Source organism: Sander lucioperca, chromosome 13, assembly GCF_008315115.2.
Source record: "Sander lucioperca isolate FBNREF2018 chromosome 13, SLUC_FBN_1.2, whole genome shotgun sequence".
NCBI lineage: Eukaryota > Metazoa > Chordata > Actinopteri > Perciformes > Percidae > Sander > Sander lucioperca.
In genome coordinates, this window is record NC_050185.1 from 21,242,348 (window position 1) to 21,250,828 (window position 8,481).

Below are 8,481 nucleotides of genomic sequence, written 5' to 3' on the forward strand. Positions count from 1 at the left end.
CTTCATATAACGTTATTGTATAATGTTGATGAGCCAAGCAAACCCTTTAGTAATCAAAGCTTTTAATAAACACGATGACATTAAAATGTTTTTGTGATATTCTATGTACTCCTGACAGTAGAATTAGCAATTATAAACATATATAAAGGCCCATTATTGTTATTTATTTAAATTTATTTTAAGAAGTTTGATTACATTATATTTTCGATTTGAATGCACAATTGTTTTTTAAATAACAAATAAGAATTCAATACATTACATCTATGTTATTTTGTCTTAGTTAGGAAAGTAATGTTTAGTTAGGAAAGTCTCTTCCACATGGTGGAAAGAAGGTGTAAGGTGCAAAAGGAATACAGTTTATTATTAATTCAACAACAGTATCGGATCGGTATCGGGTATCGACAGATACACAAAGCCCTGGCATCGGTATCGGTATCGGGACTGAAAAAGTCGGATCCGTGCATCCCTAATTACGGTTAGTGTGTCTGGTGGTATAATATGCCAAATTAAACACCGAAATAAGTATCCCTGAAATTCTGCACATGGTGGTAGAGGGAGTACTCAGATCCTTCACTAAAGGATGGTAGTCACTACCATGATGTAAAAACCCTCCAATGCAAGAAAAGACTCTACAATCAAAGTTTTGATTAAGCAGATGTAAAGTAGATTACAAAATGTGTGTAGGTATCCAAAGTGAAAGTATTCATTGTGAAAAAGTGTTTAGTTTTAGCATTTTCATGCTTTCAGATTGGTTAAAAAATGAAAGAAATGAAAGAGAGAGGGTAAGAAAAGGAAGAAAACGGAAAGAAAGAAGGATAAGGAAGGCATGGAAGGAAGACAAATGAGAAAAGAAAAAAGATGACGTAAGAACGGAAGGATATAGGAAGGAAGGAAAGAACAGAAGGAAGGAAATACAATGAAGGAAGAATGAAACCGAAAAAGTAGCATGATGCTGCAACTAATTATAATATTCATTATAAATCAATCTATTCATAATTTTGAATTTTTTTGTCGATTAGATGTGAGAAATATAGTCCGTGATGTCTTCAAATTGCTTGTTTTGTCCGACCAGTTATTCAGTGTAAACACCGACATGAGAATAGAGAAATTGAGCTTACCCACCATCTTTCATCATGCACAGGGGCCTTGATAATTAAAAAAGTACAGTGCTGAACTGTGTTTCCCTCATGCTCTCAAATTAGTCACTGCTACAAGCAGGAGTACTCCAGGGTACATTGTGTTACACCATACTGTACTGTACATGTGACCGACTGGCCTAAATCTGCTCCACTGCTTCCCCATATTTTAATATACCCTGCCAGTTAATTCTCCCATTTCTCTCTTAAGCTATTTTTTCTAAATTAACTCTATCTTACAGATGACCCATGGACTCTGAAAAGAACTTACATACATATACATTCATTTATTCATTCAGTCGTTCACACCACAAAGCTTAAGTCGTCTGTTGTTTAGTAGCCATTAAGAGCATGTCACTCCCTCACCACTGCACTAATGAACGTCCTACTGTAGGTGCCTTCTAAACTGTCAGTTTTTTTTTGTGTGAGAAGCAAAAGCCTGCATATATACATTTTTTTATTTTCAGTCTTTGAGCTGTAAGAAGCAGTGGACATGAAGGCCTATATTATGAGCAAAGCTTAACCCACTCTCTCTTTCTGCCCCTCTGTCTCAAATATATTATCATGTATTCAGTTAGGTGTAACAGAAAAAAAAACACTACATCACTGGACTGGAGTACTGTAGCAATTTATTTGAGAATTGCATGGTATGCCATGAAATAAATCAACACAGCGGATCTTAAAGACAGCTCGTCTTGAATTTCTATGTAGTGAGTGACAGTCTTTGGCATGAGGGGAGGGATATGGAGACTTGGTCCAGGATCCTGAGGAGGCAGAAAGCCAATTGGCATTTAAATAGCTGTAGATCCAAGGCTTTGAAACATGTCATTCCTGTTGACAAGCTGCTGACTGAAGGACTGGCTCCCACCGTAATTAAATTGTTTTGTCGGAAAGCCCTGAATCCCTGATAGGGATACTGTACGAATTCATAAAGAATACAGTAAGGAAAGGGTTGAATGGGGGGAGAAAATGAAATAAATATCACAACCAGACCAAAAGTCACCAGTTCTTTTTTAGAAGCAATTCTCTGAAGGCACACACAGTTGAAATGGGGTACGTGTTTTTTAACCGCCCAGCCCCAATGATAAATGTGCCTGTTCTGCATTTGTACTGTGGTCATTTCTATAAATAACCTGAAGGCAGAAAGGTCAGAATAACTCATTGTCCATCCAGGTCACCTCATTATTAATGGTAAACTACTACTTTGACAAAACACATTTCTTGTATTTTCTTTTGGTTTGAATTCCCCCAACGGTGGCAGATGCGTGTGACCCAGATAGTGTCACATAATGAACTGAGGAGGCGACATTCAAACAGGAAAGCCATATCGACAGAAGCCAGGCAGGGAATTCAGAAATACATGTGTTATTTGTAGTTTTGTTAATTTCCCCCTTCATTAGTTCTGTTTTCTGGTTAATGGCCTGCTCTGCTACTATTTCTACCTGCTGGCAGAGAGAAAGACTTCAGTTGTAAACCTCTAATGAGTCAATATCAGTCCACTGCTGTCAATGTACCTTGGGGAAATGTGGTGTGCAGTGCAATCAAATGCACTCTGACTTCTTGTTCAGTTTGATTTATTCTTTTTCTTTTTCCTAAAAAAAAAAAAAAAAAAAGTAGGGCAGGGAACACAATTTGGCCAAAACAGTAAGTCATTAAGCAGAAAGGAATTTGATTTGTGAAAATCGAACAATCTCAACGCTCATCCCAACAATTGTGGGTAGTATTACAACACAGAAACAGTTTAACGTTCCAATGGCCATTGTAAAATACTGTGAAACTCTGAAAAAAAAGCAGGCTGTTCTCATTTCTGCATGTAACTACGAAGGTTATGCTCTGTAATCCATATGTATTCCAAATATATATCACTGTATGTATGCATCACATTGACTGTCTCTGTATAAGAGCGCGAAGGCATATGGAGGAAGTCGGGGTGGGTGGATGTGTCCTAAAACAGGGCTTTCAAGCAGGGAGTTTGTGTCCCGGAAGAAGTTGAGGGGAAAACAAAAGACTTTCACCCACAAAATGGGTGTTTGTGTCCTGGGACCCGTTTCAGGAAGGAGGTTTAACAAACTCTGAGTCTAACCCTGAACTCTGAGTTGATTTACCCTGAGATGGGAAACTCTGAGTTTTCGGTAACAGCTGATTTGAGTTGGTTCAATCAACTCAGAGTAGGTTCACTCAGAGTTAAGCACGTGCACCACCACTACAAAACGGCAGCATGAATGGAGCCATGATACTATGATTCACCATGGCAACAACCACAAACAAATCGGTCGGCATACTTTACCCCTCTGGAACTGTAACTACTCATGCGCACATACGAGTTTGAACATATATTTAGTTAAAAACAACATGGCTGATGCTGCAAAAGAGCGAGAATTAGTGTGGGAGAAAATTGCTGCTTGAGTCAATGCGTAAGCTCTAATATGGTGTATTCATTTGATATTTAATCACAGGTAGCCTATAATAGTACTGGTGAAAACTGGAATGGTATTACACCTATAAATTCATTTAGGTGCAATCCTGCGGGCGAAAAAGTAAGCTACTACTAATCCCATTCTGAGGTTGCAGCACCATGTCATTAACAAAATTATAATTTATAATAATTTATTTCTTTTTAATGGCTCTCACTGGTTTGTGTCCAGGGAACACTACAAAAACATTTTAAAAACGTTTCAGAGCGAGGCACACTTTTCTGACGGTTCTACATACAGTGGCTTTACTAATATGCTCCGCATCACCAGTGTTGTAAAGAAAATTGCCATTTGCAAAAAACATAATGCGACACAAAGAATCTGCTCGGATATAAGAGCATGTCCACGATGGGTGACGTTAGTGATATGAGGACAGATAAGGTATCTACATATCTGATCGACTGTGAAGAAAAACGATACCTCTCAAATAGGCTAGGTAGTTATCTGGTAATGAAAATACATCTATAGTCGGACCTCAATATCATCTCCCGACGTATGTTTAACTCTCTGCAAAGTCATACAGCTTCTTCATCAACGCAATCGTCAACAAAAGGACAAGCCAATGTTCGAGAAAAAAAACGTTTTATAGTCTGCCTTACATAGTTAATAAACCAACCCTGATTTATTTATTCATGCAGATGACAATTCTGCACTAAAATGTGCCTGATACAGACTGAATGAATGAATGAATGAATGAGGAAATGAAAGCGCACTGTGTCAGAGGGAGGAGGAGGTTTATTGGAGAAAACCTGCTCCCGACCAGGTTAGGTTCACAGACTCTGTTACCATAGTAACTGACTCTGAGGTTAAGTTACCTCTCTTTCTGAAACAGAAAACCCAGAGTTTCCCTCATCTCAGGGTTAACAAACCTGCTTTCTGAAAAGGACCCCTGGGAAGTACTACTTAACAATGTTTTGTCACTTTTTTCAACGCTTTTTTTTATTAATGGTCAATCAACCTAATTTTTGAGTTTAAAAAAAGCAGAAATTAATTATTTTGACTAATAGTTAAGATCAGAGGATGTTGAGTGGAACACAGACTGGTATATCTCAAAGGTTACTGTTTGGAAAAAATGTCAAATGCAAAGAACGTTGTATCCATATAACGTATAGCCATGCATCCATGTTAATTTGGGGCAATTTGGTTGAAAGAAACCCATATTTCTGATATGAAAAAAATTCAAAAATGGGTCAAATTTGACCCGAGAACAACACAAGGGTTAAGGGGATCGGTCTTTTAACCCAAACCACAAACTTTTTTCTAATCTTAACTACAAGTAGTTGTTTATTGTGTCTAAACTCTCGTCCCCGCAGGACAGTCACCTTTTGCCAGCTAAACTTAACTGCAACCCTAATGGTGCCCTGTACCCGGCTCACAGTCATCTTTTGTCAGCTAAACAGTGGCCGCAGAAAAGCCCGTAACCTCACGGTAGCAATATTGCAAATATGTTGCTTTACAGTCTTTTTTTCCGGCTAACCATGTCACCTACAAATATTTTTTTTAATGTTCTACTAATTGACCAATTTAGGAATGTAAATGTTGCCTGGATTACATTCATTGGCAACAGTTTTACAGTCCGGTGTCTAACCTACAACCATTTGTCTCTCAATTGAACGTGCAATCACCTGTCCCCAATGACCGAGTAATGAACTTAAAGAATGAAAAGAGGGGACAAAATATCTTAACCTTTATGTATCACCAAGTAAATACTTCTACTGTAATTATTGGAAGGGGAATTAATGATCACATTATCAACTGATTGCATTGCCTCTCATTAGCTAAGGGGGGAAACATACTCATTATAATTGAGGGCTGTCATCAAATTTGAAATTAGCTTCCTATGTTTGCTCCGTCTAATGGTAATGAAAACACCATTGCTATTGCATGATTGTAGAGACTCAAAAAATGCCGACCAATTCATCTCATCTCTTGGGAATCATCAGAGACTAAATTATTTTCCCTTTTTATGCAGTGGTACAATGAAAATGAGGTCAAAATTAAAGAAAAATAGCAGACTTCCTGTATGCTTTTTCTGTTTGAAATATTTGATAGCATTATTCTTGTTCATCAAGCTTGTTGTCTCATCCTTTTGATGTTTTACCTGACATTGCGTGCCTGCCTCCAGCCCCTGGCAACAATATACATTTTTGTATTTACCCAAAACTTGAACCACCCACCAATTAAGAGCTTTCCTTGCTTTGACAAAGAGACATCTAAAAAAAAAAAGTCTGGTAAACTACATGAATGACATCACATGTCGGTGTTCAGGGTTAGTTGCACTTTCAGCATTGGTTGATGAGTAGTTAGATGTTGAAGCTGAGTCTCCCCTGTTGAACGAGACTTCCATGCAAAATACTTCAGCCTTTGCCACTAAAGCAAAGTTGTGACCTATTCAGAAAAAAAGAATGAAAGATGAAGAGTCTTCTTAAGGCATACGTTCACAGACAGAATTTAAATGAAAGATAAAACTCTCAGATAAAAGGGATGAACCTTTTTCTCTTTGACTGAGGAGAAATAATAAAAGCTGTGTTCTCAGCGTACATCCCTGTCTTCCTCTTGTTCCTTTTTTGTTGTTTTTCAAGTGTCGGTACTCTGCATTATTGATCTGCACATACAGTACATATGTGGACAAAAAATACTCACACCTTCCGACTATGTGATCATTCTCAGTAAAACTGTGAGGACAGCATACATCATCATTTTTTTACCCGTGGTGATTGTCATTTGAAGAGTTTCTACTTTATACTTGCTGCAAGTTTTTGGTCCTCAGTGGTCCTCAGATTTACTATTCTCGCAAACCTTTAAGTGCTTAGACGTGTCTTGGACGCAGGAGATCACTGTTTCCTGTTTCTTATAATCAAAGTTGGGTTTAACCATGATTGTGGCCTTTCCCTAAACCTAACCAATCAAGTTTTGTGCTTAAGCTTAACTTTTCCTAACCTTAGCAAAGCATGAAATGTCATGTGGGTGTGGTTACACACTTCTGACCAGTGGTCAGAGGTGAAACTGACTTGAAACTTTCATGTATAAAGGGCATTGACAGAAATAGTTACACTTTCTTCCCTAAAGCTTAACCTTAAATCGAAAAATATATCTGCCAATTGAGACGAATAGAAAGAGTTTACTTGTTTTAGTCTACCTACCACTTTGAGTTACTTAAAATCCGCCATTCTTTCTTTGTCTCTGAAACTTTCCCCGCAAGGTCACTGCGGTATTTGGGCAGGGTAATGTTGGATGTTGGTCCAGGTTTCTCTGTCATCAGTGGGTTTCAGTTAGGCCACATACCGCCCGAGGTGGCCGTCTCCTTCGGTCCCCACACCCAGGCAATTTAAAAGCTGTATACTCTTGGGATCATCAGGCAGCAGCTTGCAGGTCTCAGCAAGGGCTGTGAAAGGCTATGAGATTGCTGTAACTTACACTGCAGGTGTAGGGGAGAGAGGAGGATGGATGCTAAAAATGTAATCAACGCCTGAGCTTGTTCCCAGTCTCAATCTGTTAGCGGTAGTGCGTGCTTGATAATTATTTTCTTTCTATAAATCCGCTTCGCTAGGGCTGAGGGTGCAAGTGCAACTGTATTTATATTCTGGGTCTGATTTTTTTTTTTTTCTTTTGTTATTTTTGTTGACCCTGCACAGAACTCTGTTATTATTTGCTTTATGGGTCTTTAAGGTCATCATATAGTCCACAACTCTGAGAGCCACTTGAGTCTCCATTAGTCAGTACTCTGTTGTTATTACTGCCAAAACCACATGCAGGTAGGTGATTTGCTCTTTGACCGAACTGTAATTTGTTAGAAACCACATATTGTATTATTGAGCATGAAAAATGTAAAGCAGGAAAAAATAAATTGCATTGACTGTGGTTATAGTATTGTACATTTCTGCAGGAAATAGCTTGCAAAATGTCCAGGGAGAATGACGCTTCATTCTCCAGTACTGTTAAAAAGTCTGGTGGAAATGAGAGGAAATCTGTTTGTTTGTTTGTTTGTTTTTTTTAAACTAAGGTTCATTTGCACTAAGCATGTTTGGAGTGTTTACTTGTTTTAAATTGTTTTTTATTTATTAAATGTACTAGTGCAGTGCCCGTTGAAAACATACCTGTTCAGAACGGGCCGATTGCTTGGCCTCTGGTATTGCTGCTTGCAGCTTTCTCCAGAACCATTGTAGCCCAAAATAACTTACAGAAGGCACACAACTCTATACTACTGACTTGACTGTGTACTTCTACTTCAGAAGAAAACATTGTACTACTACATTTACCTGACAGAGAAATGTTACTGGTTACGTTGCAGATTCAGATTATACTTACAAAATATTACAAGTAAAATATGATGCATTTTTATTCATTAAACTATCAGCATATATATACTAGCATTATATCAAAGTTGAAAGCTCCATCTTGAACAGACGTTTAGTTAATTATAGTGCCTCTTTCACTTAAAGTAAACATTTTAATGCAGTACTGTGCGGTATCAATAGTTTTACTGCCAATACCAACATTGCCAGTTAGAGAAAGGGTGAAAAGTAAATCAAGAAGCTCTTTGCCTGGGGCCCCCAAATCATTATATTATTATATTAAACATTTCAGTTGATCTAGTCTACAAAAAAACAATAATTGTGTCATTTTAGTGAAACTTATTTCACATAAGATGTTATCTGATGTATCTTTCATCACACACAGGTGCCTACTGGCAACTTCATCCTCAATTCACAACTGACTTTAGCAGTTTAGATAACACTAAACACTCAACTGTCCTGCTGTTATTACAGACGTCAAGTAATCACAGACATTTGCCTCATTCATAGACTCATGGCGGTGTGCCCTGCACCACCCATCCGGCCTGTTATGAGAGCCAATCCACAAACTATACT

The 8,481-nt window shown here is 38.0% G+C and overlaps 1 protein-coding gene across 3 annotated transcripts in view; it reads left to right on the forward strand.

Moving 5' to 3' along the window:
- The window catches only part of fstl4 (follistatin-like 4), a 232,548-nt gene that overhangs the window by 137,575 nt on the left and 86,492 nt on the right, over positions 1 to 8,481 (forward strand). The window lies entirely within an intron of this gene.